Here is an 11,249-nt window from a genome sequence, read left to right on the forward strand (position 1 = left end):
GGTGCAGAACTGTCAGTAATGCTTGTCTGTGATGGCGTGAACATCTTTGTGGAACTAGCAATGAAGCAGAGAAGGGAAGGAGTGTCCAGGGTTCTAAAGGACCACAGGGCAGCAACACCAAGCTCTGGCCTGAGAGTGGGAGTAGTGCTGATGATAGGAATCTTTGGAGAAGTGGCCAAACTTTTAAAAGACAGTGAGGCACTAACAACTGTCATCTTCAAGAGAATTAGCTTTGTCTATTAACAAAAGTTCATCCAAGATCCAACTGGGGAGGGTCACTGAACCCTTACTTGAGTATCTAGTCATTCCACCCAGCCAGTTGTATGCTGTTCTGCCCTAATTGCGCATGGCCTTTGGGTCAGAGAGAGGGGCTGGAGTACACGGGTTGGGGAAGCATAGAGGAAGTGGGGTTCAGCTATGCAGCTATGGAGAAGGCATCCTCCAGACCTCATGGGGACCTCCTAGTGTCTTTCAGGTCACTCTGGCTTCTGTCAATAACTTCTCACCTGTGCTCTCTAAGGAAGCCCATTAAAGTCATTGGTTCCCTAGGGGGAGCTTCAGTGGAATTGAACTTTGGTTTGTTCCTGGGACCCGAGAAGAATGGGGGAAGTTGGACAATCTCCCCAACACTTCCACTGGAAGAAAATTCTCACAATAGACTTTAAATGGGTTGAACCTGGAGATTGGGCACAAGGGATGATGATTCAGGGATGGGAACATCTTGGATAATCCCCCTTCCCCCCCATGTGAGTACATGTTTGTATGTGTAAACATGTGTGTGCATGCATGTGGATGTCAGAGGCCAATAATAGGGTGTCTTCTTCAATGGCTTCTCTACTTCATTTATTAATTATAAGCAAAAGATTTGTAAGAATGAAAAAAATGCCTGAATGAAGCATCATGAGAGCAAAGGCATCATTTCTGGTGATGCCTAAGCAAGACTGATCTATGAGGTAGCAGAATGCTGTTAGAAGTCAATTTATTGTTAAATTCCTTTATCAGGACAGTAGCATAGGTTCAGTGTCATGGAGTGGGCCATGATTCCAGTTAGATAATGAATGGTTGGTTGCTTCCATAACTTTCGTGCTACTATTGAACCAATGTATCTGAGAAGCAGGTCACCACTGTAGCTCACAGGGTTTGTAGCTGGGTTGGTGCTTACCTTTCTCCTCTGATCGTGTACAGAGTGGCTTCCAGTAGCATGGGTGCTAGACAGTAGGGGTGAAGGCTCTAGGTGGGTATCAGTTCGACTTCTGTATATTCAGTGGGTGATGTGGGTGTTTTCCAGCAATAGGTACCTACCATTAGTCTGTCCACATTGAATTCTTTGAGGCAGAGTCTCGGATCTCTCTGTCTCTGCTATACTTTCTTCCAGCAAGGCTTTGGGCAATCCACCTGTCCTCTCCCCAGTGATGAAACTGCAGGGACATGTCACCACCCCTAGTTTTTTATGTGGGTGCTAGGATTTAGATCCTAGTCTTCATGCTTGTGCAGCAAACACTTTACCCAGGGAACCATCTCTCTGGCCCATGAGCCACTCTAACTTTATGTGTTTGTTTGTTTTAACTATTAATAAGAGAACTCCACTAGAGCTTCAGCTTTCAGAATTTGTATTGGTTTTGCATTATGTAGGTTTGATTGATTGGTGGACTACATGGTTGATATTAATATCCAAGTAAAAATGAGACTGTGTGACTCAAAGCCTGTACCCCCAAATCATATAGGTGCTTGTATTAGGGTTCTCGAGAGGACCAAAAGGGATGAATGAATATATATTATAAAAGATTGGCTTACATAATAGAAGATTAGTAGTCCAGCGTTAGCTATCAGCATGCTCAAGAGACTGAGAACTTGGGAGCTGTTCAGTCTGATACTTAGCCATTCCAATCTGGTCATGAAAGCATGACCTGAGATTGGTATGATCCCTGGAATGCTGCTGGTCTTCAGACTATGTTGAAAGGCTGAGACCACAGAGAAGTCACATCAGCCAAGCTGCCTGAGAGGAGGAGACTGTACTCCCTGTCAAACCACATGCAGGTCTTTCAGACAGTTCTAGTATACCTGCTTTCATGAGTTGTCACCCATGATAGGGCGTCTCTATGTGGTACAGTGGCCTTTGAATCATCCCTGGTCCTATAAGTGACCTTCAAAAAGTCACTGGTTCACCCACTTGTGGCGTGGTTACTTTGGTCTGTTGTTGGTTTCCTGTCTGGCTGGGTAAACATTTGTTCAAGGCTTCTCATGAATAGTGTCACGAATCACTAAACCACCTGATGGAAGGTGCTTATCACGAGGGAGGAAAGTCTCAGTTAATCTTTCTGGCAAACTGCACAGACCCATCAAGATTCACGTTTCTTAGGTGACTCTAGATCTAATTAAGTTGGTAATCAAGATTAACCATCACAATCCCATACTTAGTCAGCTTGGTACCCACCCCTGTCCTTATATCATGCTTAATATCCAAATGGAGAAAACTAAGGTCACGATCTCACCTACCATGATGTAACTGTCCTATGTCTAACTGAAAATGTACAACCATTCCTTGAAAATAGATGACACGGTCCCTTGAGGGATGCTTAGAATTTTAATATTGCATGATTTAAATATAATCATATATTCAACAACATTCAACTGCTGATGTTATCTCAATTTTCATTATAGTACAAGAAATAGAGAACATAAAATACACATAGGGATCTCTTCACTGGGTGCGGGAACACAGGTTGAAAACAGATGAAGCCATAACCTTGCTTTCTAAATGCAGCTTGGAGAGAGATTGAAGTTTTGCCCAGTGAGAGCAATGTGAAGCACAAGACCAAAGACTTTAGGACTCCAGTAAGTCATGCACAGGAAATGCTCTGGGATGGTGCTCTGCCCTCAGCAAGAAGTTTGTTGATGGATATTCCTGTTTCTTCTCCACTTTCTCTGCTTTTCCTATCTCTCCTTTCCCAATTATTACTCTCGCCTTGCCTCACCCTCCTCTATCCTTGTCTCCTTTGCAATATTTCCTTTAAGTTCACTTTTTGTGGTTTGGATCCAGCTCTATAGCCTACAAATTTTTGTGCTGGTGTTGAGTGAGGAAGCCTAGCAGAGAAGAACTCTTAGAAAAGAGAGATAGTCTACTGAGAGACACATCCAGAGCATGTCCAATACAGAGGTCAACGCTAGCAGCAAACCACGGAACTGAGAACAGGACCCCCTTAGGGGGGAATCAGAGGAAGGTTGAAAGAGTTGAAGGAGCTTGCAACACCATAAAAACAACAACGCCAACCAACCAGAGCTTCCAGGGGCTAAACCACTACTGAAAGACTATACATGGACTGACCCTGGGCTCCAACTGCATAGGTAGCAGAGAATAGCCTTGTTGGGGCACCAAGGGAAGGGAAAGTCCTTGGTCCTGCCAAGTTTGGGCCCCCAGTCCAGGGGAATATGGGGGGGGCAGTAAGGGTGACATATGGGGGGAATACCTGTATCAGGGAGAGGGAGGGGAGGGAATGGGGGCTTATGGACAGGAAACTGGGAAGGGGAATAACATTTGAAATGTAAGTAAAGAGACTATATGTGGACTGTTCCTGGGCTCCAACTACCTTGGTAGCAATGAATAGCCTAATAAGAGCACCAGTGGAAGGGGAAGCCCTTGGTCCTGCCAAGACCGAACCCCCAGTGAACGTGATTGTTTCGGGGAGGGCAGTAATTGGGGGAGGATGGGGAGGGGTACACCCATAGAGAAGGGGAGGGGGAGGGGCTAGGGGGATGTTGGCCCAGAAACTGGGAAAGGGAATAACAATCGAAATGTGAATAAGAAATACTCAAGTTAATAAAGATGAAACAAATTGATAAAAAAATAGTATCAGGAGCAGAGGGAATTAAAAAAATAGTATCAATAAAAAAAAGAAAAGAGAGAGAGTTGAAGGGGGCTCTGAATGGGGCAGATGTGGTAGGCAAATACGATTTCCCTTGAAACAATCCCTCTGGTGTGTGACGGGCTCCCCTGCTTCCTTCCTTCCCTCTGTGCTGTGATGTCCTTAAGGGCCACTTGCCTAGGATGCTGATGTCCTGCTATTTGAACCTTGCAGTCATCAGGCTGTGAGCCTAACAGACAGCTCCAGTCTCTGCTACCCATGACCTTCCCCAGACATCTCACAAGGGGCTGACACACTTTGGTGACAGAATCTACCTGGAGTGGTTGATAAACTCCTAGGGTTGGAACTATTTTTGTTTTCTTTTGTTTCATGCTCCCGTGTTTTTAACATTATACAATTCATGGTGCCACTTTGGGTGATGTGGCTTAACTATCCATTGCTCTCTCATTTGAAAAAAATATAATTTTATGTATAATAATGGGTTACTCTGTAGAGGAAGTAAGTTCAAAGCTTGTAAAGTAAATCATAAGCAATTTGTAAATCCTGGTATTATTCGAACTATTATTATGGTATGGACATGAATTGAGACAGAGAGACCCACCATAGAGCTAGAACTTAGGCAGTCGAGGGTATAATTATACTCAAGCTACTCACTGGATGAAGCCAGTGTTTCCTAGGATTTATGGTAGACTTTGCACTGTATACGGGGTGTCTTTGTGGAGCAGTAGGTGAAAAGGAAGGACTGGGTGTTTATGTTTGTACAGCAGCCACTTTTTCTCTTTGAATGGTCTTTCCCTGAGTGACATGAGGCATGTTTATATAACTTAATAATAGTAATAAAGACTGATATCAAATGCTGCCACAGCCCTTAGTAGGTGGGAGCTAGCCATTACAGGCCTTTCACACATGTTAATCTCCCAAACTCTATATTGGTCTGATACTAGGTATTGTCTGCTTCTACCTCTATCTGAGTCACATAAAGACCGAGATTGTGACCTGACACGCTGAGTTCCAGTGATCACGAAGCTGCAGTAGGAATCTGGCATTCTACCCTCCAGCTACAAATAAATTTAATTTTCAAGTCACACAGGCACTTTCAGAATCCCTCCCGATGTTTGCTTCTGTACTACAATATTATTAAGAAAGCAACCTGGAAGACTTTTGCTTCCTCTCTCTTTGAAAAGGAGATGCTAAGTAGTGACACTACATGGGGAGGGGGCACCCGCGAGGACACACCTAACCCTGAGTGTCCATAATTTTATGAGTGAAGAAATAGATGAATTTGAAGACAGCGAAATCCGTAGAGATAATACTCACAGGCACGCACGGAGGCCACTGCCTCCCAGCGTCTCTCCAGTAGGACTAGGAAGGATCGAGACAGAGAAGTCAGACTTTGGCCTTTCATAGTTTCAGATTCCCTCAGCGCAAACTTGTTAAGCACCCGCGGCATCTGGGCATTGTGTTGTTACTGCTTGAGCATCGTGGTCCTTCGGATCTTAAAGCTTCATGGAGGTGAGATGTTGGAAGAAGATTAGGCACACGGATGACGGAGATTTTACAGAAATGCGTGGAAGCATGGAAGTGTTGTGGGGACGAATAATCCAGGCACGGAGAAGTCTGGTTAGTGTGAGATGAACGGGCCAACAGTGCAGAGGGTAGAGAAGGGGCGGGCGGGTTTGGCAGCAAATATGACTACGTAGGATCCACACTGAGGACAAACATGGCAGAGTTAGAGGGGAGCTGAGTGAGTATCTGTACTATGTTGGATTAGAGTGCGGAGCTAGGATTCCTCTCTCTCGGAACTTCCAAGACTCAGGAGTTGTGGGATCATGGCAGACACACTGAAGAGGAAGATTTATTGTACTGCCAAGCAGAAGTCCTGGCTAAGTGAAAGATGAACACACAGGGTGTTAGAGGGTGGCCCACTTCTTCAGTGACGTTTCCTAACTCCGTCTTGGTCTGGACAGCAGCAATATCCCTTTTCATGGGTCACTGCGCTGCTCCTCGTGGGGAGGGGCCATACACAGGCAAGGCTGCGGTTAGGCATACAGCGCTAGGCTTACACCTCTCTCCGCAGGAGGAAACTTAGACACGTTTCATGCTCAAATACAAGAAGGGAAATGGTGGTGAAGCCGAGCGTGGCCTTCATGAAGGTTTTCTTTATTTTGCTCTTTCAGCTGCGGGGGTTTTTGCTTGACTGTTGTCTCCATTAAAACTCATGACTCTGTCTTCCATCCCTCAATTTTTTTTTTTTTAAGATGGTGCCGTTGTTGAGCAGAGCCTAGGTGTGTATGCTCTGGCTTGCCTTCTGAGGTAGGTCTTTGGAGTCAGCTGCCGTAGGACATGTTAGAGGGGCTTGGTTGATAATGAGATGGAAATCCTAATTAGCTCAACCTGCAGTAGTAATTGTCTCAGTCCACGGAGCTGGTTACCTTTGTCCTTATTGGAAGGACCTGGCAGATGGTAGGTTTTGGAAGGGTCCAGAGTGATTGACTTTGGAGCCTCAAGTCTGTTGAAAGTGAAGAGTTACTTTCCCTGTATTGGTTTCAGTGTTTAATGGCTGGTGACCTTCAGGGGTCATGTGGAGAAGTGGTAGGAGAAGGTGGAACGTAATGTATGAGGGCTCTCACTGCCTTCTTCATAGGCTCGTGTGGTGATTGGTGTTCTCCCGTTCAAAGTCCCACCGCTTTGTCCTCAGAGGACAGAATGTTTTCCTTAAGTGTTGCTCCCTAGCTTCCTATGTTTTCTTGCCACTCCTGGGATCTGTGCCTATTTCTCTTTCTCTCCCAGATGTCCCTTTCTTTGGTCATTGTTTGATCTGATTATTTTGTGAGACACAGAGGAAAAGACACTATACAAAATGCAAGGTCTGAGCCTCCGGACACTGAGGGTTTTTCTGCCTCTTAGTATTCCAGCAACATTTTTAAAAACGCCACCAACAAAGCAAAACAAAAAGGCAAACATATATGTTGACAGTCCTTTGAACCTGCCCGGCGTCTGGCTCATGCAAAAGTACATAAACAGATAAAACGAACCAACTTCCCTTTCAGGCAGGAGTTTGGTACGTCGTCAAATAAATAAAATCAAATAGCTTTAATAATCTCCTGAAATAAATTGATTTTCTTCCCCTGTAGCAAGCGACTGTGTACACAGCTGCCTAAATATGGAATAACCGTGTGATAGGCCACTGGCTGTAGGCACCGGCATTATTGCCTACTTAAAGTCCTTTGTTGAACCGACATAGGCGAAAGAAAATGTAATAGAAACTTCAAAGCTAGTCTAATGAGGGTGACCTAGTTGGGGAAAAAAAACCCACTAAGTATCTCCAGCGTAAAACCTTTTTAATTCTCCCCAGCGCTAAGACGAGTCATCTGGAGTCTGAGCACTTCCAATTAGCGAGAGAGAGACTCTGATTAAAAAGTCAGACCCGCTGCCTAGCCGAATGTGCTTTGGCCTTTTATTTTGATAAGTGGTTTTAAGTATTTATTAAAATAACCCAGTCTGTAGACTAATGGGCTGCCGTGTGTCTTTTAACTGTGTTAAAGTCTCTGGGAAACGAGACCTCGTCACAATCACTTGCCATTACATCTTGGTTGGGAGGTAAAACGAAGGCGCTTTCTGATCGCAGCGATCATGTCTTCTGATTAATGAAGTGAAAAATTGATCATTTCACTCTATGGAAATTACAATAGCCCACTCACGATACGACACGCAAGGGCATTAATTGCTATTAATGTCTGCGGCCGCTTTCCCGAAGCATCACATTGAACTTGTTTTGCCACTTGCCTCATCAAGGTTTTGGATTTTTCTCTCATTACGGGAAAACAATTTCCTACATTTTTACAGCTAGGTCTCCTAGCATCAGAACTGGAGTTTGGTGTTCAGCACAGCTTCTTTGTCTTCACTATTCTGTGATCTTACAGAATCGCCTGCTCCATATTTTTTTTAATGTTCCTTTCTTCCTAACTCATATAGCTAAATGCTTGTTGGCATGGCCTACTAGTGTCTTCATTATTTTGTCCCAATAATGCGTGTGTGTGTGTGTGTGTGTGTGTGTGTGTGTGTGTGTGTGTACAGTGAATGCACATGTGAACGGATTTGTGTGCATGCCCACATGCACACATGCAGAATGTAGAGTAGTACATTGGGTGCTGTCTTAGTTTGGGTTTCATTGCTATGAAAAGACAACATGACTGGGGCAACCCTTGTAAAGGAAAACATTTCATTGGAGCTGGCTTACAGTTTCAGAGACTTAGTATTGTCACAGCGTCCAGGCAGACATGGTGCTGGAGGAGCCTTGAGTTCTCCATTTTGAGTCACGTGCAGCAGCAGGGTACTGTGCCACTGGGCATGGCTTGAGTGTATATGAGACCTCAAAGACCCTTCCTCCAACAAGGCTACACAGTCTAACAGTGCTATTCCTTGTGGGGTGATGGGGACCAATTACAGTCCAACTATCACAGGGGCCCTGCTGTTGCATTCTCTGTACAATTCACTTGAAACAAGATCTCCTACTAAACACGAACCTCACTGGAGAGGCTAGTTCAACGGCAAGCTCCCAGGATCCTATCCTTGCCCCTTGGCTATTATTGGCTTTTACCTGGGTAGTGGGGATCTCAATTGAGGTCCTCACGTTTACACTGGAAGCCATCTGTGTTGTCTCCTCAGCCCCCAGTAGTGTGGCTTCAGCCAGATTTGTTTTATCTGTCACCTTGGCACTCACGACAGTTTGTGGATGACAGGTGCTGCAGAAATCCTCAGTGGATGGCAACAATCTGCTAATGACTTACTTAATTTGTAGACACCAGCAGAACAAACAAAGGCAGATCTCCTGGCCTTCATGTGTCTGCTCGGACTGTGTAAGAGCCTTTGTAATTGATGTTATTAGTCTCTTGTCTAGAACAATAAAACAGTTAAGTGTCTCTGCCTTTCTGAAGTTCACCTTCAAGTGTGTAAGGCCATTTTTGGATGCAGAAAGCTCTTCAATGACATTCTGCTATTCATCTAGGCTATGAACGTCCTTACCAGATGTGTGTGTGTGTGTGTGTGTGTGTGTGTGTGTGTGTGTGTGTGTGTCTTCATAAATTCCCATGAGCTTTGCAAGATCTGGAGGCTGGTTTTATTAAGGGACCTTTGTTGAGAGCTGCCCAGAATAGTAATATTGTCATTAGGCACACTCAGGCTTTGAATACAAACTGTCTCCTTGGCTTCAGTCTGTCTGTACCCCGAATACTCTTCTTGATTTGGTGGGTTTCTGGAACAGCTGCCCTTGCCAACTCCGGCTACTGTGCTTACCTCTCCTATTTCTGTAGCCAGCCATCTTTGCAGTGGCCTGTGATCTTTTGAGTATTCCAGGGGAAGGCTCATATCTATCCACACATTCACAGAGATACTCTTTGTGGCATCTTGTCAAACACAGCCAGCTTTCCCCCTGCTTCATGCTCAACTGCTACATTATCCCTAAGCTCTTCTAGGTTTCTAGGAATTTGAACATTATCCCTAAGCTCCTTTAGGCTTCTAGGAATTGGATCTAAGAGACAGTCTTTGTTGCCATTGTGGCTTTATTTTTATTCTCATTTTTGATCCAGTGAGTCATTTTGTCTGTCACCTTGGTATTGACCATACAGCTGGTAGATAAAGATATTATTCTGGTATTAGGGATGGAAGCACTCCTAAGTGAATTCTAATAATCTGATAATGACATATTTAATATTTAGAACCAAATACAGTGTATTTCTTCCCTGAGTCTCCATTATCACTCATACAGAGGACCACACCATGGACAAACAGAAGTAGCCCCTCTGTGACTTCCTCAGAACACAGAAAGTGTGCAGCCCAAGACTTTTCTCCACCTGTGTCTCTGAGCCTTCTGGAATGAGAACTTTTGTGTTCATAATCTATCTATACTGTATTGTAAAACTCCTGCTTGGTTCAGGAAAGACCTTAAGAAAACGATCTATTCTTTAAGACTTCTATGACACTTACCTATGGTCAGTTAGCAATGCTGCAGATCGGTGGTTGAAGTTTTACTTCATGTCTTGAGTGTTTTCTGTCCAAGAGAACTTTCTAACAAAAAGGCCGCTGTTCTTGTGACTTGACCTTGTGTCTGCCTGTCATACAGATGGTTGTATCTTTGATCATCTCTACTCATTCTTGGGACTCACAATCTGCTTTTAAAACCCTGGCCCACTGGAAATTAGATTTCCGTGTCTGACCAGGAAACTGGGTTGTAGAAGGCTTGACCTTGGTCACATTAAAATAGGACTCATCAGTTGACCTGCTCAATATATAGGCTATGAAAATACCCACCTGAATCTATATGCACATGTATATACCTACCTGAATACGGTAAAGTTTACAAAGAACTGGAAGAGAAAGGCAAAGACATTCAATGGACAATGAAATCATGACTCTGACTACTCCTCAACTCATATTTGTTGACATCCAGCTTTCCTTTCTAGAAAGTGGGGGAAACCCCAAGGCAGGAAAGAAGTATGAGTGATTACATTTCTTCTGAACTATATAGATGAAGGATTCTAAAGCTGTACCTTCATCATTCTCACATGCAAATGCTCCATTATGACCAACCTAGCCCGTGTACTCAGTGACAGCTGCTGTAGGTCAAGGATCTCGTCACACTTCCCAGTCCTCCTAAAAAATCTCATGTTCTGAGAATACATGGTATCTGCCATGGAATCTTTTGGAAAGATTTATTTCAATTTCAATAGTAAGATATTTTAAATTTCTTTGCTGTTCCTTTCTGGAGCTTCGGAGGTTTCAGATTCACTGTCTGGGTCAGTGGTAACAAATACAGATTTATGGATTACGATATAGGCATCTTTTCAGCGCTACAGGTTTAACCTTTATTTATCATATTTTTAGTAAAAGTGTTTTGAGCAACCCTTTGCATTGCTTTTGGTAGAACGTTACTAATTGTTACAGGGCCTTATTTTCCAAATACAAACAATGAGAAGCAAATATTTTAATATATTTTCTTATCATTAGACTGTATTGTTCTTCCCACCAATAGCCTCCGGCTGGAACCTTATCTAGCTCATTCAATGACATTTCCTCGTGTTAGCTTTCTGTTACAGGACAACGTGCAGACACACTAATAGACAATTTGCTTTGTGTTTACAAAATGATTCAGCTGCCCAATGTAAGAAGACTGTGCTATGGCTTTGGTGATTAGCAGGCAGGGTGGATGAAGCTTAGAACATTATTCAATGCCTAAATCAAGGTCACATTCTCAGAGCTGGTTTAAGTGTGCATGCAAATGACAGCCAGTGCCTTAGCCTTTCACTTTTGTACAGAAAAAGGCTTTGTTAAATATGGTAACCAGACAGTTGAGGAGGCAACATTTCCTGCAAGTAATACTGAAATCTT

The sequence above is a fragment of the Rattus norvegicus genome, chromosome 11 (genome assembly GCF_036323735.1).
Source record: "Rattus norvegicus strain BN/NHsdMcwi chromosome 11, GRCr8, whole genome shotgun sequence".
NCBI classification, from domain to species: domain Eukaryota; kingdom Metazoa; phylum Chordata; class Mammalia; order Rodentia; family Muridae; genus Rattus; species Rattus norvegicus.